A 22,457-nucleotide genomic window follows, 5' to 3' on the forward strand; every position below is an offset into this window, starting at 1 on the left:
GACGATACGGATTAGTGCAAGCAAAAAAGGGTTGCACTTTAAATGGGTGATCAAAACGCTGAAAAATACTATGAGCTCCATTGATGTAAGATTCGCGGAACAGGGATTTACTATGATAAAGCGCGTGAAAATGTGATAACAATGTTATTAGTTTGTGGTTTTGAACAGAGGGCAATCAAAATGATTCTTTGATATCCATAACACTGTAGTTTCACGAGTATTTCTTTGTGATATATCTTGCTGCTTTATTTTGTATTGCTTCGATTTGATCGATCAGATAGGTTTGATGCGGATTCCAAATAATGGATGCGTACTCTACCTTTGAACGAACAAGCGTAGTGTATGCTAATAACTTAGTAGCAGAGTTCGCCAAGTATAAGTTACGTTTAATGAAGCCAAGTGTTTTGGATGCTTTACTGGTTATGGTATTAATGTGCTCTTTCCAAGATAAATCAGAGGATAAATGAACTCCGAGATATTTAAATGCAGATACGTTCTCAACAGGGATTCCCTGAATCATGCAGTAGCTAAATTCCGGGTTATGTGCTCTCATGAACGTCATGGCCTTAGTTTTAGAAATGTTAATTTACTTTTGCCACTGGCAACACCAAAATGCGACTTTGTCGAGGTCTACCTGTAATGAGTTCTTGTCTTCAGCATTACCAATTCATCTGTATATGATACAGTCATCTGCGACTAACCTGATAGTAGAAGATAAATTGTTTCCTATGTCGTTAATATAGATCAGAAACAATATTGCACCCAGGACCAAACCCTGTGGACACTGGATTTTACATGCGAAAGGGAAGATGAGTACCCGTACACGTAGACTGATTGACTTTGGTTAGTTAAAAAATTATCTGTCCAATTTATAACCCTACTGTTTATGTTAAGATTAGTTAGTTTAATTAATTCACTAATAAACGGATGTGCAGAACTTTGTCAAATGTGTTTGTAAAATCAATAAATATAGCATCTATCTGTAGTCCACCATGAATGGCTTCGTGGAGGTCAGTTACCAATTCGAATATTTGAGTTTCACAGGAACGACCACAAAGGAAACCATGGTGATTGCTAGAGAAGAAATTGTGATCTGTTAGAAATCGGAATCGGAACATTCACTGTGCTGATAAGCCCCTGGAGCTGTGTGTGAGCTACAGTTCGAAGAAAAGTACTTATTTCGAGACTATGTTCACGTCATTGATGGAAATGCAGTGCAGATACCACGTTTTCACCTCGCCTTCACCGGACGCAGAACTTCCCAACTATGGTGGTGCTCCTTATGTTCACGCCTCTTTTAATAGTCAGTCTCACGCTGTCATGATCGAAAAGACTGTCTTCATGTACTCCGGAAGTAAACAAGCCGACGTTGTCTGCCGGACGTATATTTGTCGTACGTTATTATCACAACCACTCTCGCACACAATGGAAGAAACGAAACAGGTGCTGCATGACTCTTTTCGTCCTGTTTTACAGTGAAGTTGTCTATGGCTAGGATCCCGGAATTTCTTAGTGACGTAACGTCAACCGAAAACTATGATCATCTATATGGCTCATACCCATCGTAAGGCAGAGGCTATCAAAGTTGAAGCGAACAATGCATACATTCTAGCTCTGGAATCATGCATACAACACACAGAACACACCATGCGTTTCAATAAAGAACAAGCTTAAAACAAGCATCCAAACCACATGCATAATTGATAAGATACTCCTACACCTACATGCAATGCGAAGCACGTAGCTCACTCTGCATACGTTTCCCAGTAAAGATTACCGTTGCATTAGCTGCCGCGGCGACGGCAGCTTGACTGTTGTATACGAAGCAGGGAGTGGCGTGACTACACTTTCGTACATGCAAGAACAACCCGCCTAGCAAATGATTTGTGTTGTGACAGGCATGGAACAACAGCTAGCGTGCATACGAGGCACAGCGAATTTTTCTTCTCTCTGGCTCACTCTTTGTAGGTGCACGAAGTAGCGGCGTAAGCCAAGTCGCAGGCCGTCGAAACATAATAACTAGGTAAAGTGCATGTGAATGTCGCCACGTGAATAATTTCAGTCTACGTTGCAATGAGTAATCGTTCCTGTTGTCGTTTACAGCTTCGCTGTCCAACCACCTTTACAGCATGGATTGGAGCACCCCCCCCTTTTTTTTATAAAAAAATTTGTAAATAAAGCGCTCTCTGTAGAACTAAACCTGTGTGCGCTGAATGTTTTCTTTTCGGTGCAGGTTCAGATAAGCCAGTCGTGGCACCGGCGCGTGCTTGGACTCGCATGTACCAATGAAACTTTTGGAACTTGTGTCCTCGCAAGAAAACAAAACGAAGCAACTCCGTTTCTTTCCCCACTTTATCGCGCTTCTGTAATAGAAAACGCGGTAGGGCGTATTGAAACGCGTTTTTCCAGCCGGGCGATGAGACATGTATGCATGCATGTAGTGCCCATGTGAAAGGCGCAGCAGCGCCACCTGTACAATTCTGGGAAAACTGCTTCACCCATGGCCTTTAAAGCCCCTTAAACTTCGTAAAGTAGTGCCACGCTTTGAAGAATGCCGCCTTCTCCTCCAGCGCTCTGGCCGACGCCAACGCCACGTCGCTATTGGCCTAATGGTATCACGTGGCTTCTTGCGCCAGCTTCGTTTGTTTACAGTCGCGCTTCAGTGCCATCTTTGCTCGAGAAGCGGCGCTTGTTGGCGGCATTCCTTCCGTTCCTATTCTGTGTTGTTTTGATCTTGTGAACGCCTTGAAGGATGTTTTGTGGCAAGTGCGACGTCGCTTCACGTCATTTTCTGTTACCATGACCTGCTGCCCGTTTGGATGCCAATATAGTTTTAGCAAAGGCAAGAATATGTTTGCGATACCGTCCGGTAAGCGCAACGGGTTAAGAAGAAAGACATGGCTTCACTTAATCGGGAGGGAGAACTTCCGACCAACTTCCTCCGCGCGACTGTGATGTAAGTTGTGGCTCTCTCAGAGTATTGTATGTGCCAGGCTTGCGTATTGTGCTGCGGGCAATAACGTAGTAGATACTGCACAGTTCACTGTGCATGTTGTCATTTGTACGCACGCTTTAACATGATTTTTACGCAACGTTTGCTTTGCTTATATGCACACTACGTGGTCGTGTTAGTCATATTTGGTGCGCTTAATCGTTTTGAACTCCAACTGGCTTGAGTTCGCGAACACGCGAGGTTGCGTGCGATAACGTGATTATGAAATTTTTCAGATTCAGCGCAGTCCTTATGATAAAATTTCAGTCCCCATCATGAAAGCGCCTCAGGAGAGCAACTCTCTGCCTTTTGTGGTTACTTACTAGCCTTCTTTAGATAGACTAGCTTTGTTTGCCACATTTGTTCATGTTCCTCGTTGGCGGTAGCCCGGTGGATTTGCGATACGGAGGCACCGATGAAAAGCGTGCGTGCTCTCCCGAAACCGTGTTACGCAGTGCGTTCGTCGTCGAGCGACCGCATCATAGGTAATTGAGACGTATGTGCTAATTCGCGTGAGCTTTAAAGTGTGCGATGCGGCAGTGGAGCACTCGCAAAGAAAACGTGCGGTCGCCCGCCCGTTTCCTGGCTGGTTTAGTCGTTGTTCGTGCTTAGTCCTTTGCTCGTTCATTTAGTTGGCGCGCTCATATAGCGCGTTCGCTTGCTCCTCTATGCCACTAGCCACGTTTACATGAATGCGACAGTGTCGCATCACATCGCATTTCTAGCGCATCACATTCATGTAAACAGCAGTAATGCGCTAGGAAGGCGCATCGCATTAATGCACCAGGCGAGGGTAGATTTACGGGCGCGAGCCGACTCTCGCGGAGCATGTAAATGCAGGTTCGTCGCATTACGAATGATGGTAAGGAATTAGCCATCAACATGGCGGTGGTCCCGGCTGCCTGCTTCAAATTTATTTTGGTGTTGCTTTTGTTATATGCACTTCGTTCGCAGCAAATGATTGTGTAAACGGCTTTCGCTTAGTCTCAGGCCGCTTCGACGACAGAGTATTATGGATACCCTTGTGGTGTTTTCGAGATCGCTTCTTGTTTCGAACGGGTCGAAGCCTAACGAAAGAAACATTCGAGATGTCAGTGCTACCTATCGCTAGAGTCGGAAAATAGCCGCAACGACGGTATATGGCCTCTGAGATCCAAAGATCTCGCTGGCCAACTAAAGCTGCAAAACACGTGCGCAGCTTTGCGACCGCTACACTATAGCGTATAGCGTACGCTATAAATTGCGTACGCTAAACTAAAACTTTCTATTTCTCGGCACTCAACCACCAACGTGCACTCGGCCTACTACCGGAAACCAGTTACACCGGAAGTCGGTTGCACTTCCCTTATACGACACCATGTGGCGCTACGTTCTTTAAGGCGCTACATGTAAACGACGTCGCATCGCCTTTCCCAAATGCGCTTGGAAATGTGATGCGCCACTGTCGCGTTCATGTAAACGGGGCTACTATTAGTTTCTACTGTCACTATGCCTAATTGAGACGCGCTTGCTGTAGGACTCTTAGGCTGGTGCGTTTACGCAATGAGACAATAAATGGTGCACACGAACTTGTGGCTGCAAAGGCAAATCTGTAATGCATCTATGTGAAAATAAACTGTTAACTTGCAACTCGAATGCCGTTTCATATCATTTTAACCTATCCATAAAATATCACTTCACTTGCCGCAATTTCGGCCGCGTCATGGCGGGGGGATGTTTTGCGCGATCATGACTTCACTAATAAAGTCATGTCTCGCAAATGTTTCTCCGAAGGGAGTGCAACCGTCCTCAATGCATGCACCTCAGTGCAACTCGGTTCGCGACAAGTACGTCACTTAGTAAACGGACGAACCAACGCACGATGAAGTGTTATTCGTGATAAGTCATTAACCTGAAAAAATTACTGAAGGCCACAGTGGTCTTGTTTGAGATTGAGTCAAGCATTGTTATCTCGCTCCTGCTTCGCGCACGAATGCTAAAAACTCATTTTATTTTCTTGTGTACGCATAGTCCCGACTCGATGATCGGCCGCGGTATTTCTGTCGGCGTTGAGACACGAGAAACATAATAGCACCAGCGCCCACCTCTGAGGCTTTGCGCGCGCTTATTAGATTGGCAAGCACGCACGTTGGCAGCACTGTAGCTTGTAATACACTTTCGAACCTCCAAAGCAGTGATCTCCGTCAGCCTTTGTACGTTATAGCTGATACGCGCCGCGAATTCACATGGTAAGGGCGGCGCGGATTCTTTAGGCTGAGGGCTTGCTGGAAGCCAAGAGGTTGTCATTCGATGGTAAACGTGTTATTTACAACCATTCGGTACAAGATCTTGCGACACGCCCTTGACAAATGTTTCGTACCTAATTGTAGGGCACACGATACATTCGCAGTCGTCAACGCACAGCGTTAACACTTCTTTAGATACTTTTTTTAGAAATAGTTGTCAAAAAAATGAAACAAAAGCTGCCGTTACCGAATTTGTATAAGCATCCGACTAGAAATTCTATGCTGTACACGAAGTTACGCGGAGCTGGAAAGCCAACGTGAACGCCTAAAGGGCACTGCCTTGCTATGCGTGCATTCACTCTGCGAAAGGTCGTCTGCTGCGCTCGACCATCGTAGGCGCCGCCGTGGTCGAGGAGGGATCGTCAAAGAGAGGAGAAACGAGGAGGAGTGAAGGTGGAGGAGGAGAGTGGCACTGCTTTACAGAAGCGTATCCCCGCAGGCCGGCTGTACCCGGTTTAGAGGCAAACCGGATGTGACGTGGGCCTGTGCCGTACTCCCTGCCCCCAGATAGGTACTTGTAAGCCTAGGGAAAGACGCTGCTAGGTGCTGCTGCTAAATCCCTGTGGTTTCTGCCGGCTCACGTAGGTTCGTTCGCGTGGTCTTGTTACGCCTCGCTGGATCGTGTTCACTCATGCCGTCCTTGCGCGGCGTCATTGTCGGCGAGTCAGGTTAAATTCTTTAATAGGTCGCGCCTGCGCCTAATTGAGTCTATTAAAGACTGCACATTCAGTTTTGCTGGCTACAATTCAGTGTGGCTGGCGTGGGCTGTCTCCACGATGCGCTTCGAGCGTGTCGATTTCGCCGTTCTTTATGTTGGCGGAAATGACCGTGAAAGCAACATGGATCTACAAGAAATATGCAACAACATCAAGGTAAGTCTACTGAAATCACAAAATTTGAAACAATAAGCGCTAATAGTTGTGTTTTCTTTTAAATTTTAGGCCTTGATTGTTCAGCGAGACGGCGCCCGTCGTGCTGGTTTTCAAGGTGCTCTCTCGCTGGCTAGAAGATGCTGATGCGGAACAGAAAATGCAAAAACGTCGCTTGCTCCACCGCAAATTGACGGCTACGCTGAAGCGCATGCCGTGTCTGCGGAATTTGAACCCCGAGGTATGGACCCCTTTTTTTCCAGCGGCATGCCGTTACATACCGTCACCCGCCGTGGTTGCTCAGTGGCTATGGTGTTGGGCTGCTGAGCACGAGGTCGCGGGATCGAATCCCGGCCACGGCGGCCGCATTTCGATGGGGGCGAAATGCGAAAACACCCGTGTGCTTAGATTTAGGTGCACGTTAAAGAACCCCAGGTGGTCAAAATTTCCGGAGTCCTCCACTACGGCGTGCCTCATAATCAGAAAGTGGTTTTGGCACGTAAAACCCCAAATATTATTATTATTATTATTACATACCGTCAGGAACACGCTTGGCTTATTTCTGACTCGGTAAAAAAATGTTTCACTTTTCCTCGCTGCTGAAGAAATGCGGACCGTTTGTCGTAGTTGTCTCCATTACAGGGTGGCATTACTGCGGTGAACAAAGCAAGTGTTGCCGTACATACTGTGCGCACTTCACCCTTTGTTGGGCGGTCGGAAAATATTGGTCCCCCTATTCAGGGCAACTTCGCTACTCTGTAGCGGTGAAGTGTAATTTCTACCATTGAACGTTCCTGTGTAGACATGTTTCTGAATCACGTTAAGCACATTTTTTCGTCAATTTCTTTGTCAAACACGCGATAGAGCGGTTGCGCAGATTGTTTACTTCCCTTTCTACAATGTTTGGTTAATTCTGTCGCCGTCCTTCAAACCACCACAGCGGCAAATGGACTCTTTTGATCGAAATTCCACGTTTTCATAATAGCTGAATTTTGGTGCGGTTAGGTGTCTAAATTTCTCGTGCCCACAGCTACCAAAACAGGTGATCAAATTATTAGCATCCCGAATAAATCGCATTTCTACATATGCAAGCTGCTACATATTTTTGATTGATTGATTGAATAACTTTAACGAGCGGTTCTTAAAACGAAACCCTCTTTGCCTCTTCCTTGCTTAGTGGGTGGTGGCTGCTGCAGACCTGCCAATATTGGTCACTGTGTATGGCACTGGATATGCGCTGCTTGGCATGTGTCCAAATGGCAACTTGGATTACCTGTTAAGTGCAGCTCAACATGTACCACTGGGTAGACACGTAGAACAAGAGGCAAGAAATTAAGTATACAACAGGAAATTTAAGAAGTCAGCCACAGAGAAGTTGGAAAGTCAGCATCGAAAGCAACCGAGTATGGACAAAAATGAACTAAACGAGACCAGGACATGCATTGTGTGCAGAGTTATAGAAGTGAACGAGTGGTTGCATTTTACTGAACATTACAAAGGCTTCACTTATAACCGATTTTCACATATGCATGGAATCTGCTAACTTTTCTGTGCAAAACTCTACCGGAAAGGATATATTGCATCCATCGGTGTTAATATATTTCCTAGCATATTTTCTCTTTTTCAGCCAACATACACATCCCCGTTAAATCAAATAGATCACTGTAGATGGCTGCCACAAGCATATTACAAGAACTGTGAATTGGAAGCTGTTAGCTACCTGTAGCACGAAGTCATGCAAGGGTACATGTAGTCTTTGTGTGCACATTGACTTCATGTTTTACTCATTTGACTGGCTCCTATTGCACTCCGGCTGAATAGCAATAACACACAGGCCACTTTACGCTCGAGCTACTCGAAAGCCTGCGAAAGCTGCAGGTACATTCATAAAAGTTCATAAGTACATAGCATTAGTGAAAAAAATTAAAACCTTTTCTGGTACAGCCGTGCGTTGTCGGAAGTGTCTCAATGCATTGCAGTGATTAAACAGGCACATATTGGCTGTACCACTTGGATTTCAGCGTGCACGCGTTGGCTGGATAAAAAATTCTACCATATTTTAACTCCAAACATTTGCTCACGGGTGGAAAAGCGCTGTTTCTGTTGTAAATAGATGTGGCTTCCACACAAGGTATGCTGCATGAACAGAAGGTGCTGCAGCCACATAACCTGACCTTTGATCTTCATTATGCTCACAGATTGAAGGGATGGAACTAAGTGCGTGTCTTTTAAATGCTTGATTTCAGCCAGTTAAATTTGCCAACACGGGGGATTCAAACCACTGGTGCCCATCTGCTGTTGGGCTGGATTCTCAATTTAGTGAGAATACTAACTACTGCGTTCATTGGTGCTGACAGATATAAAGTCAGTTGTAGCTCGGCATTTACTGTATTCCGTTTGTCACCAAAATGCTAGAGAACCACTCGAGATCCTTCGATGTCAGCATCCTCATAATCAGTGGGCACCTCATAAGAAAAATAGGTCAATTTTGGATGGTATCCTTGCAAGTGTGAGAAGGCTAGGCCACAGAAACTCTCGTTTCTGATTTGTGCACTATTCAGCCACGTTAAAATGTGAGGAGCCTAGACATCTAAAAGACGAGGAGCAAGCAAATTGAATGTAGCTACCAAGCAAAAAATGTGGAAGCGTAAGCTGTTGATTTTTTACTCTAAAGGCACGTTCATACTGAAGACGGAGCGGCTAAACCGGGCAAAGCTCTTGGCCAGGCGTATAAAAGCAGGCGTTAAACGAGGCAGCAAGCCCGATCGCTCGCGGACCACTTTTTTTCCTGCCCGCCAGAGCTGTCCGCTTTGCTGCAGCCAATTGGAACACCAGACGACGCTGGCGTGTGCGCGATAAGGATGATGGACGACCGGTGCTACGAGACGGCGACAAGTGCACCACAAAAACGTAAGATACCCCGCCTCGGTGGTGCGGGCAGCCAGGCAAGCTGTCCAGTATACAGGGTGTTTCAGCCAACTTGTGCCGAGGCTTTAAAAGAGAAAGACCGAAAGAAACTAGGCCTGCAGTACTCAAATGCAATCAATTCAGTAAACTACCCTTTTGAGCAACTTTAGTACTTACGGCTCATTGAGAGACATCTGCTTTATTTTTTCAAGACAAAAGAAAGTGCACAAAATCGAAAAAAAGTACCATGCAACTATGCACTTTTTAGCAGTGATGAACAATGCGGCATGCAGACAGGATGTAAAAAATATGCAGTTCCGACACACTGTGAAAATTATGTAAGCAGCTTTCTTTGCTGCTTCTGTTCATTGATGACATTTGGCAGTGATGTGTTAAATGTTACCTTTCATGCACCACTTGTGTTTGTAGTACACAGAGCTCACAGGCAGACGTGCGCTCCGATGCTCAAGGTGGTGTTGTGCACCATCCATATCCTGTGAGAGTAGTGGCACTGTCATTCCCTCACATGGTGCATCGCATGGCGGGTGAGGTAGAGAAATCCGTTCATTGAATCCTTAGGAGAAATAGTTGCTGCCACGTCCTGTGCCCGACAGAGCAGTGCCTGCTGGCCACCCAGGCTTCTGTCACGCAGCATGGCCTCCCAGTGTTGCAGTGTAGGGACATTGAAGTTTTGATGCCAGACCACCACTTGCATACTGTCGTTTTGACGGCGTGGTGCTGTATTGCAGTTTTGCATCTGCACATCCTGTGTCAATTTTTGGCATGGACACACTTGCCTTGTTTATTTTTTCAGAAATGCCATAAACATGCCATACCACACCTTGAACTATCACTATAATATTTTTAGTTTGCCACCACAACTGTCACCATGTCTAGATGTAGTATTTTTCTTTTAAAGAGACTCTATGCGAAGGATGCTTTCTGATGGCATCTTTACCTTCTCGTATGGTCATTCAGCGAGCACAAAGTGCTGCAGCTTCTGCAATGCTTTTTTCTATTCCTTCCAGGCACACTACTCTCAATGTATCATTAGTGCTGAAATAGAATACCACCTGTTGCTCAAAGCAGCTTCAATATAGATTCTAATCGGAATAGGCAGACTTGTGGCAGTATACAACTTTCTATAGCCATAAAAGGCAAGCTAGCATAGTGGGGCATCTCAATGCTCGTAAAAGCATTCAACTGCATGTATCTCCAAATAACTAAGCTTAAGCAGACACTGTCAAAATCTGTGCTTGTCACAGTGAGTTGGTGCGGGAACTTGAAGGTGTCGCTTTTCCTTCATTTTTGTGTCTCTTATGTTTTTGCTAAGGCTCTTGCCACAGCAAAGTTGCTCTTGTGGTATTTTAGAAGGGTAATTTACTAATCACCTAGGCGATGTCATTTCCTACATTTGGTTGCACCGTGTGCATCAGTGCAATAAAATGGGTCAAACGGCTTAATACGAGATGTTGCCAGGCCTTTTTGGCACGACACTTGTGGATAACATTTTGGTGTGACTTGGGCGAGACCGAAAGAGAGCAATTTACACATACGAGCACAAAGGCCAGGCACTGTTCCCTTGTGGCCTGCACAACCACTAGAATAGCAGCTAGTCTTATCAATTCATACTGAGTATCACAAAGTGGAACATTGCAAGAACTGTAGCTTGGTTGAGACAAGGCACTTACAGCTGCAGCTGAAACATGTGGTGTGATCATATACAAGGTTACAATACTCTTCACCCTTTTTGTATTTAAGACTTTTTAAACTTTGCCCACAATTTGATTACAGCTTTCCAGAGTTCCTTGGAAAATCCTCCCATGCACCTGCCATGTACATTGCCCCCGCCCCCTCCTCAATGTGGCATGCAAGATGGCAGCAGCAGCTGTGGAACAGTTGAAGAGGGGAAGAAAGGTCCACATTATAATAGGTTGTATGTAAATAAAACTGATCGAACACAACTGATTCGGCTTCCACTTTTGTCAAGACAATTGTCAGCAAACAAATGGAGTAATTTCAGTAGGGCGATACTTATAGTGCATAGAAATTCTTGGAAGCCTCGACAGCTTTCTTGTTGTTAACAGGCTGTGTTGGTGAGGTGGTTTAGGCAGGGAATGCCAATTCATGAGGGATGGTCATGGCCACCATGTTCAATGTATGTGCAGCATCAATCAGTTCTCTAGACCGAGTGCACTAATATCATGGCAGGCCAGCACTTCGTCGCATGATATATTTTCAAACCTCGAATGCGTACTTTGGGGCTCTGAGAAAATTAATGAAGCATGAAACTAAAATCGGCATGTTGCAGTTTTCAATACAACCATCACTGCATTTGTCCATTCTTGAAACAAATTTTATTGTACCAAATGCATACAGAATTGTGGAATATCCGAAGCACATTTTGCTTGTTTTGGTCAAGCAGCTGGCAGAACAAAACCACAAAGTTCCAAAGCAGGAAGGTAACACTTCTATTGAAGTACACAACGAGTGCAAAACTTGCCACCATTTAAAAAAAGAAGGGAGCTGCTACACACCATTTCTTGGTTCTTTGACCATTTATTTTTTCTTTTGTGGCTGATGTTTAAAAATCCTTGCTATAGCAAATGCAGACATCAAAAATCAACGCACGACAGATATTGGTACTATGGTGTAAAGTAATGAAGATATAATTTTGCATGCACATTATTTCGTCTGAAATAGAGGGATATAGCACAAACGTTGCTCTTCAATCCCAATAAAATATAAGGAACTCGTGGGCTACGGATGATTGTTGAGGGCCTCGGATTCTGTAATGTGCAGCTATACTTAAGTACACAAGCATTTTTGGAATCTGCCTCTACCTGGGTGCAGCTTTGTGACCTGGAATGAAAAGCCACAGCCATCGAGATCGAGCTGCTGCAGTGGCGACATCACAGTAAAAGGTAATAGTGAAAAATTAAAACAATAATATGGCCATGCAACTTGCAACAAATCAGATAGGTCACCTGAAGCTTCTATTTCCAATTTTTCTGGTGTTGCATAGAAGGGCAAAAATCTTGAAAAGTGATAGTGTACGACTTTCATGCATAAACAATTGTGCATATCTACTTTTTTTTAACCATGCAGATATTTAGCAAAAAGTTTTGAGCATGGAGAGCCCGGCGTTTTTGCAAAGGAGTTTCTAGGTGAGGTGGACACACTATGCTGCTAATAATGCGAGTTTCAGAAAATTAATTTTGAAAAATTCAGTCGCTTCTTTATTAGTAATTTGGCGGCAGCCTTCTAAATGGCATATTTGGAGGCAGTCGCATGTGAACGCACACCCTTTCTTTTTCTAAATCTCGATAATTGCACTTATTTTGAGATATTCATTATAATCAAAACTTGGTGCATCCTCCTCCACATCAGGCGGCAGTGCCCTGTCAAGAAGTGTGGGACAAAGCTTAAATGATAGCCTGACATGGCACACTGACGCACATGCTTGCCAGGCAAAGTGTGTTGTATCAGCAGCTACAATGACTGGCCAAGATGTTTCCATCTGATGAGATAGCGGGACCTTCTTTTCTGCACTCCCAGCACACTCAGTTCCAATATTACCTCGATTTACCAGTGAAATTCAATGATGAATATCTTGAATTAGGTGCAACTTTCAAGATTTGTAAGAAATGAGAGTGCATTAGAGGAATTCCTCTGCAAGAATGCCACATTTTCCACGCTCATAACTTGAAAACAAGAAAATCTGTATGGTAATAAAAGACACCCTATACGTATACAGTGTGTATTGGCGCATTTCATGCAACCAATATTCAAGCACCTTCTGTTTACAAAGAATTCATAAAGCAAATTTATGCATTAATACTTGAATCAGTTACGAGCACTGGAAATGCAAACACTGTTACGAACCCTGGTCACATGCCAGGCATTGTGTTGCTGCTCTCTGCGTAGGGCCTATGAATAAAAACCACCTTCAACATCGCACAGTAAGCTACTAATTGCTATGTATAGGAAGACTTACAGTTCTTCAAATGCAATTATGACCTAGACATTCTAAAGCTTTTCTAATAATGTACTTTTAGTGAACAAGTCCCCAAAACTTGGAACAACTCTGAAGCTATAATGCCATTATTATCTGAAAGATGCACTACACATTTTTTTAACGCAGTAAGGAAACATTCATAATCGACAATGCCACCATAGACATGAGAGTCATATAATATTGCACTGCGTGCAGCAAGGATAGCACAATCTCGCACAAAAGATTAGTCTCTCCCGCAGCCTTTGAGGCCCCCTTTATTATGTCTCGCTTATGATGCCGTAACATAGTACGAAACCATGATGACGTAACTTATGATCGTGAGTTACTCTTGAAAGAAAGCTTGTGCACACATGCATATTCCTGCATTGTAACTCTGGAGTGCACTTACAGTAAGGTCACTGTGAAAAGAAGAAAAATAAGGCCAACAGCAAGAACCTGGCAGTGCAGTGCTATTTGCACCTTCTCGGCTGTTGTCGGTTTAAGTCACCTTTGCTGCAGCAGAGTCGTGTTATGCGGCGAAGCATATTTATCATCATGCAGTGAAGCATATCTGAAGTTAAAGGAGACACTGTCACGGGGCCCCTGCGGGTGCTTATGGTTACCCGACACTAGCTTAAGTACCTATACTGTGACCTCTTCATGCATTTGGACAACACCAATCGCCATGTGAAAACCTCTGTGTTCACTGCTAATCTCGCCAAGAGCCTAAATTGTTCGAAACTACAAATTTCACCAAGTGGCAAACTTGGCAATGCTTCTGGAACCTCATTCTAAAGTACTTTAATACTACCAGGATGCTTCAATGTCAAACTGGATTAACAACCTGGGATGAAATTGCGCCAGCTTCTAACTTTCTGAATGTTTGCTTCACCTCCTACATCAGTGAGTAGGCAGTGTTCAATTGGCGCTCCCGCTTCACCAAGCAGACGACCGCTGACGAAAGCACAGTGAAGGCGAATAATGAGAGCGCAAGCAAACATTCAGAATGCGAGATCTCGCCCTTGGATTTAGAGAAAGGAAGGGTAATTTCATCACCAAGGAACCGAAGTATGCATTCAACAACAAAAGCTTCTGAACGGGCCACTTCCACATCAGCACTGTGGAAAGACTCTGATGAGCTTATCAACCAGCAGAAATTTTCACTCGTGGCAGAAATTTTCACTACCACAATCGCAGGTTCAAAGATATTTGCATGATGACATTTTGGTCCAAAAAGAAGATCCGTTTGAGTGATGGTGTAAGCGTGGTGCCCACTGTTGGCTCAGCTTGCGAAGAGCGACCTGCTGATACCAGACACTTAAGCAGCTCTTTTTGATGTCTGAATCGATGGTGACATGCACTAGGTGTCATTGCTCTTCGAACATGTTGAGCTGTTGTCCTTGCTTCATGAAACATTAAGTAACTACAATTATGACATTGTCAAACAAAAGTGTTGTATTAGAGAATTTTGTTAACCACGAAACATAATATCCCTGTACATTATTTGCTATGCAGTCTATGTAGTATAACTATTTTGCACCTCTGGTTGGTGAAAAGAAATGGATTTTTGCAATACCAATAGTATTCATATTCGAAAAATATTCGCTTTGCACTTAGGTTTCATTATTTGAATTAGCTTTGAAATTAAAAAATTGATATTTCCACACCCATAGTTTTTACTCAAATACCTGGAGCATAAGTCATTTGAGGACGTAACTTCAGGAATAGCAACAGTATGCCACCAAAGAGTCAACACAGTTCAAATTTTTTTTACATTCTTTTGCAATTGTTTCCTAATGTACATTCATTAAAACCATCTTAAGCCTCAATAATTGACTAAACTAAGCTTTGATAACAGCTGCATGCTTGGAACGAACGGTGCATGTTCCAGCCACTCTAGGGTAGCAGTTTAGGGTAAAAAATATCTGTTACTTAGGAATGCCACTTGGTGACCTTGTGCAGAGAAACCCCAGCTGGACTTTGCCATCTGAAGCTGCTGCCCATAATGGCTAATCACTGGCTTCTTTGGTCTTCTCGATGGCATCTACTTGCTTGAGAAGCTCGACCTCAATGACGTCTGACCACTGGCAGCACATATTTCTGTTTATCACAGATAAAAATTGCCTATGATCTCTTATTTCGCCCAAAACACACTTTTGCCACATTTAAGAAAGTGGCACTCTCCAAGTCAGTGTGGTCAGCATGTCTGGCATGCACTTTCATCTCCTGCGTCAGAGTGGAGTTACTATCCTAAATTAATGTGCTACAGAGATGACAGAGAGGTTGGCAAAGAAGTTATGTGCCCAGACAGAAAGAATGATAATATTTATGTCTACTGCAATTCAAAGCCATCTATTTGAGCACCTTGCACCACCAGAGAAATCCTAATGGCTTCCTTTTCTTCCATCTCATAATGTGGGCGGTAACACCCCATTAAATGGTCCCTAAGATGGTTTTTGTCAACCCTGAGGAAATCTCTCACAGAAAACTTGTAGACAGTCTTGATAAGTGTTGTCAGATTACCTTTCAATGTGTCCTTTATCATCACTGTGGTGATCGTAATTTCAATTCATGTGCAGCACTCACACAGTGTGCACTCCTTGCGGACATCTGTAACTAGTGGCAGTTTACCAGGATACTTGAAGGGAGGAAAAAAGAGTATGGCCACACCAACCACATCACAGCATGTGCATACATCAGATGACATTGTGGAACCTAATTCTATGTCAGCAGGAAATGCATGGCTGCTGTCGCTATTTCGAGTGCAAATATTTGTCCCACGGGCACAGAGAAGTCATTATGGCAACCACATAATCCAGGCAGCTTAGTGCTGGGCAACTGCAATATTTATGAAGCAGCACACTGCATTCAAAGCCAGGCACTGTCACACTTGTCTGGGAAAATCGGTGCTTGTATACACAGGGGCTGGACCATTTCAAACCACAGTCACATTGGAACTCTGTCCACTCTCGTAGGGTGCATTTTCTGTGTAGTGACTGCCACTGCAGGAATAATTTTCTTCGAACTGCACAAACAGAAAATTGTAGCACTGTGCTCTGCAGTGCTTGGTGCAAAGGCAGAACAGCCATGAGCCTTCTCCCATCCACAATTCAGAAATCCGCCAATACATAGATGGCTTACAGTGGCATCTCTACAGGCAGCACACACCACCTATATGCTGCCACTTAGATTGCAACACACTGAGGGTCTCCATGCCTTTATGTAAATGCTCAAATATACTACAGGACAGGATCTTTAGGGAATAAAGGTTGTTTCACGGTCCTCATATCTATGCTATGACAAAGCCAACTCCAACTGCACAGGTAGAAATTGCTGTGGAAAATTAAATTTTACAGTTCCATGTACCATATTTTCCATACTGTACTATAGTCTGCAGGATCTAATTTGGGCTGAAAAGCCCCTCTCATTAAGCACCATGGCAAATTTTAGTTATAGGTACATTGGAAGTTGTAAGATGCCGTCAAGGGAGCATTTCCTCAAACAAATATTTCTAATTAGTTCATTATTAAAGGAAATGGAAGAAATTGAAATGTTGCATTTTCACGCTGCCAGGAGGCGAGTGCTAAAAGTGACGGCACTCAACCCCTTTGCCTCCAAGTGATCTTCCTTCTTCATCTTCCCCCATGACGGAGCCAAGGGTTCACGTCACACTCGCATGACGAGCCGTCTTTTCTTTCCTTTTTTTCTTCTCTTCCTTTTTTGCTGTGGGGCACACATCCAGGGATGGCATTTAACATTGGTTGGCTTACGAAAGTCACGTGCCATGGTTGGTGATATTTCAGGCAGCACGTTTTACATAGAGACATTTGTGCATGTAACCTTGACTCTGGCTGAAGCAGGGCTTCGTTGAGACCATGGTGGCTTTTGTTTAAAATTTCAGTTGTTTTCCCACTGTGCATAATTTTGATAATTTGGAGACAGGATTGTTAGTGTGTGATCTATGCACTGCACTTGTCGGTTTGCAACTTCCAATCTTGGTGAGACGCCTTTTCATATAACAAAGTGCAACTGAACTTCCTGAAGGCATTTGCCTCCTATGTTCAAGGGAAGCAGCCCACATCCGCATACCTTATTCACAGATGTCAATTCTTTTTTTGCTGCTGCTCCGTATTAAAGATGGGAACCCAAGACTGTGGAAGTAGCGTGGGCTTGGTGGTCTGGAGCTTACCATTGGTTGTCGGATCGTGCCACTGACTGCATTTTGCAGCGGCTCATGAGTGCCGAGGGGGCCAGGCAGGAGATACGGCAACAATTCAACGAGTAGCAATGAATGTTTACTTCAAATTGTTACGGAGTGGTCAACTCTGCAAGTTTCCCGGTGGTGAGCGACAGACATGCTAGTTTGCTCAAAAACTGAAGGCTGAAGTCCATTAGCGAAGACATCCTTTACAGTGTTTGGAATACCCTCGCTCAAGAAAAGGAGAGAGAAAACACTCTGCATGCTGGCAGCTGCCGCTCGATACATGCAAGTGTTCAACGAATTTTCTAACCCCCACTAGCTCAGTAGAAGGAAAGGCACTGACATGCGCACACGCACACAACGCTGGCATCTTCCCTGCCGAGGACGCAGAGAAAGAACGAATGCACACACAAAGCTTAATCGTCCCACTTGCTGAAGGGAGACAACACTGTGGAGACTAAGCAGACATCAGGGTGTTGTGCAAGCCGTGGGTAAGCTGGCGAAAATGCCTGCACAAATGATAAGGTCTTATTGCTATTGGGGCCTCCTAGGCGTTTTCCAACGGTTGCAGGCGGCTCGGCATATCTAAAGGGTCCAGCCTTTCGCTGTTGCTTTGGTGGCGCGACACAAATCGTTGACCACACAGGCCAGTCATAACATCAGTTAGACTAGTTCTTGTGCACACTCAAGGACACTGAGCTTGAACGACGTCATGAATGCTCTGTCTTTTCAGTGCTATTAGAACTGTTCTTGTATTTTCTGTGTATACGAAGTCGATTATAAATCTCTTGTGCATTTTGCAACGTGGCCTTAAATATCCAAGCACTGAAACGCAGCCACATGATCAGAGGAAGCAGCATTCACTTGCATATCGTGAGTTGCCAGAATAAATTGAAAATATTGTGCTGCGACTATCATTACTGCATCATGAAGCAACCAGAAATGACAGTACCATGCTTCACAATGAGACTTTCATTTCTCCCCTGGTGCGCTTGTACTTCTCTGGTCCCCTTTCCACTGTGTAGAGCTCCCAGAAAAGCTTTTCTCAGGACAGGGGACCATACTGTGCGCTCAACCAGGTGGCACCCATCACCACAACATTGCCCCAATCAGTCTCACCTTGTCATCTCTCGTCCTGTCCAGTGACGTTCTTCACATTTCAAGGATGAAGGTTTAGCACTGTGCTTCCGATGACTCTTTAGAGCTCTGGGACAGTGCTTCCGCTGCCAGGGATAATGCTACAGAACAGCGAGTCCACTGACGCAGGTACGCGATGTTTGAAGAGACAAAGATAAAACCTTGTGCAGGCTGTCCGACATGCATATACATCTTTTTCTGCGCCTCTTTCTAAGCAACAATGCTTTCACTGGTGAACAGGAAGGCAGCCTTTGTTTCTTTTTTTCATTATCGTTTCTCAGTTTTACAAGGCCATAAAAAAAATAAGGAAAACAGAAAAGATTGCGAACCAGCCCTGCAATTTTCTTGTATTGGAAACGAATATGTGCGAACAGAGGATGCCAAATGAAATGAACAGCCAGGTGCAACAACAAGCGACATCATTCAGGTGGTGCAGGCGGTTTGGGAGGCCCATAAAATGCCTTAATAATGGGATTTATTTGAGCGTGAACATGGTGAGAAGGCTGCTTCTGCCTTGCAGTGGTGTAAAGACTGCTGCATGTCTGGAGGTTAAATGCTCATCATTCTATCATACATGGAAGTATTCCGACTATTTAGTGGAGGCATGGGAAAGCCACTCAAGCCTACATTAGCAAAATGTGTGGTACTGATTGCAGCGAACGCACTCCCTCCATGTTCATGCAACCGAATGTAAACATACTGAAAGCTGAGGTGTGCCTGACGAGTGTAGCATTGTGATGCTTGCCAACAGCCCATAGGACAGGAAAGGCAAATCCCTGTGCACGCATAGTGAATTCGTCACTACTGTGCATGCTCATTTCGGCAAACTGGCATAACAGATGTATTGCGAGTGCAATATGTGACTGTAAAGCATGTGGCGCGTCTTTGTCACCATAGCTTGAGCTTGGTGAGAATCAAGTGGTTTGATAAATGTACAACAGAGTCAGCAATGGTGGGACAGTTCTTAGAAACTTTACAGCATGCCCGTCTGCCTCTACAATGTAAAAAAAAAATTGGCTTTGATCCAAGAGCCAGATCTTTCTGATCGGGCAACATTCATGCACCAGCTTTGTCAGTTTTTTTATGCTCCCAATACTTGTGCTGAGGTTGTGAGAAAGGCCTGGAGAGAGTATACAATTAGAGAATCATGTACCTCTTACATTGTGGATGTCCTGGAATTGTGCTAACGCATGAACACCACCACGTCTCAAAATGATCGAATGCGACATATTAAAGGCACAAGCACTGTTACCTTATATGCCCTTGGTATGCAGAACCCCAGCACCTTCACCACTTCTAAGGAACCGCTTTATTCTTGCTGAGCTAGAGCTATGGCGAGGAAGAAGCGACACACTACGTACGGATGAGGAAGATGAAGGAAAGCCACATTGCGCTCACAATATCGCTAACGTGGTAGTTTCCCAAAGGAAGCGGTCACACTGCTGCGTATAAAGTGTATGCACAGGGATACTCATGTCTTCCCTGTCCAAGGGATTGGTGGCAAGCACCACAGAGCAGCACTGGCCAGGTGCATTCCAGTTAAATTCTTAATTGAGAAAAGGCCGATTCCACACAAAGCAACGACCTGACACCCTTGCCAACAAATATGTTGAACTGGCATTGAGTTTCAGGTATTTGCGGCCACACATAGGTAAACCAATGGGCAAGGTTCTGACTGGTGTTGTAGAAGTCGCGGGGCGCTTTTTTCGTTGCGACGATAGATCGGATTCATTTACAAGTACTGCTCCAGGAGGGCACATGTAACCGGCAAACAGAGGCCTCAGGAGAGCATTAGATTATAATCAAGGAGGCGGCAGGGTACCCAAAGGGTAGCGGAGGGATCGAAACTGGAAGCAGGTTATGTTGCCCCAACCCACGGACCACCCTGACTCCTGCTTTTTTGTCCGCGAAAGCGGACAGCTGATCTTAAAATGCGTCAGTAAATTCGGGAAGTACGACTTACACACAGCCTACGGGCTTCATAGATATACTACTAGCACGCGCAGGCCTCGGCGAGCCCCAACCCATGGACCAGTCCGGGTTCTAGCTCTGGTGTCCCCGTTACCGATTTGGTGTCCTGGAGACGCCGCCAATAATATGAAATAGTGACACGTTGTTACTAGTAAAAAAACACGATTTAAGCCGCTAACGCTACGTTCAGCACTGCCGCGCCCAACAACTTCTGCAACGCCTGTGAGAACTTCGCCAATCAATGGTTGTTCTTGGCAATACTTCGAACTTGTGAATTTTGTGTACCGTTCATGCTTAACTTTGTAGTGCACTGTGGCTTAATGAAGCACTACGCTTGCGTGTAGCATACGTACACATCTTACCTGATAGACGGTGAACGGGGTCTTGTACATATATCCGCTGAAGAAGAAAAGACTACACCTTCACATGTGTTAAAACACATGCCAAACTTGAAAAAACAGACGTACAATGAACCTCCACACGTTAAAATAGCAAAAGAATCACTTAAAAGGCGAAAACTATTGAAAACTTCGCAAGCGCCACGGCAAGCGCAAATCCGGATGGATGGATGGATGGATGGATGGCGGCTATACCCTTTGTAACGGGCGGCGGCTGGCGCCACCTAGCCTTTTGTCCCCCCCCTCCTATTTTATTATTATTCTTTTTTTTTGCCCAACCTAGTTTTTACTCCCCTCCCCCCCCCCCAAGATAACTATCTAAAACAGTAGAGGAAACATTTTGTCCCCGATTTATGTTATTATCTATCCCTTGACTTCCTCCACCAATCCTCTAGCCTCCCCTTCGTTACTGCCACTCTTTTCTCATCTATTTGCCCTCGTTCCCCGGGAAAACCTAATGCCCCTTCCATATCTGCCTCTGTTCCCTCTGCCTGGGTCGGGCGAAGGGCTGTGCATCTCAGCACTATATGTTCAGTGGTCTCCATTTCTGCTCCGCAAGCTGCGCACCGAAGGTCCACGTCTTCAAATTTATCCCTGTATGTTTTCGTCCTCAAAACCCCCGTCCTAGCCTCGAATAATAGTGAGCTGCCCCGCGAGTTATCAAATAAGAGCTCTCTCTTAATCTCCTGTTTTTGTGACCTATACATTGATAGCGATGGCTTTCCGAGCATTCTTTCTTCCCACATTTTTCTTTCCGTCTCCTTCACCTCCTTTCCCACACTAGAACCACTTTGGATCCCCTCCCTCGGCTGTAGGTATCTATTCCTCAGCTTCCTCGTTCGGAGTGTCCACTTTGTGTTCAAACTTTTCATGTACAGATATTTGTACACTTTTCCTGCCCACCTTTTTTCCTCCAGTGCTGAGAGTCTCTGTTCAAATTTTATTTTACTTATTGCCTCTCTACCTTCAAATGACGTCCATCCCATGTCCCCCTGCACTCCCTCATTAGGGGTGTTCCCGTGTGCTCCTAAGGCCAACCTGCCTACACTTCTCTGTCTCGTTTCCATGCATGCCTGAACTTCCGATTTCATGCACAGTACTGAATTTCCGAATGTGAGGCCAGGTACCATAACCCCTTTCCATACGCCCCTAACCACCTCGTACCTATTATAGTTCCAAAGTGCCTTGTGTTTCATTACAGCCGAGTTCCTTTTCACTTTTTCAATCATGATTTTTTCCTGTTCTTCCAAGTACTTTTTGCCCTCGTTTAGCCATATGCCCAAATACTTGTATTTTTGAACATGATCAATCTTAGTGCTTTGTATTTCCAATGGCTCCCCCCTTTCTGCATTGTATACTATTACCCCAGACTTCTCTCTACTGAATTGGAGTCCCAATTTTTCTCCCTCCTCTCCACATATGCTCATTAGTTCCTGTAGTCCTTCTCGGGTGTCAGCAAGCAGTACTATATCATCTGCATACATCAGTCCGGCTAGTACTTGAACTACCTTCTGCCCTTCCAGCATATAGCTTATGTCGGTTCCTATTGTGCTCTGTTCTAGTCTCTTTTCCATTTGGCTCATGTAGATCATAAAAAGCAGAGGTGACAATGGACAGCCCTGTCTGAGACCACTTCTTATTTTAGCTGGCTTTGTAGTTTCCTCCTCCCATGTTATCTCTACCTCATTATCTGTATAAAC

The 22,457-nt window shown here is 44.6% G+C and overlaps 1 long non-coding RNA gene across 3 annotated transcripts; it reads left to right on the forward strand.

The window, feature by feature from the left end:
- Positions 1–5,789: 5,789 nt before the first annotated feature.
- On the forward strand, positions 5,790–11,021 carry LOC135919518 (uncharacterized). Of its 3 annotated transcripts, none has more exons than XR_010569983.2 (4): positions 5,790–6,149; positions 6,219–6,387; positions 8,821–9,056; positions 10,848–11,021. It is a non-coding gene; the product is annotated as an uncharacterized lncRNA (long non-coding RNA). The 3 variants fall into 3 exon arrangements; XR_010569985.2 differs by having other exon boundaries at positions 5,795–6,149; positions 8,946–9,056; XR_010569984.2 differs by lacking the exon at positions 8,821–9,056 and having other exon boundaries at positions 5,806–6,149.
- Positions 11,022–22,457: the final 11,436 nt, after the last annotated feature.

The sequence above is a fragment of the Dermacentor albipictus genome, chromosome 5 (genome assembly GCF_038994185.2).
Source record: "Dermacentor albipictus isolate Rhodes 1998 colony chromosome 5, USDA_Dalb.pri_finalv2, whole genome shotgun sequence".
Classification (NCBI taxonomy): Eukaryota; Metazoa; Arthropoda; class Arachnida; order Ixodida; family Ixodidae; genus Dermacentor; species Dermacentor albipictus.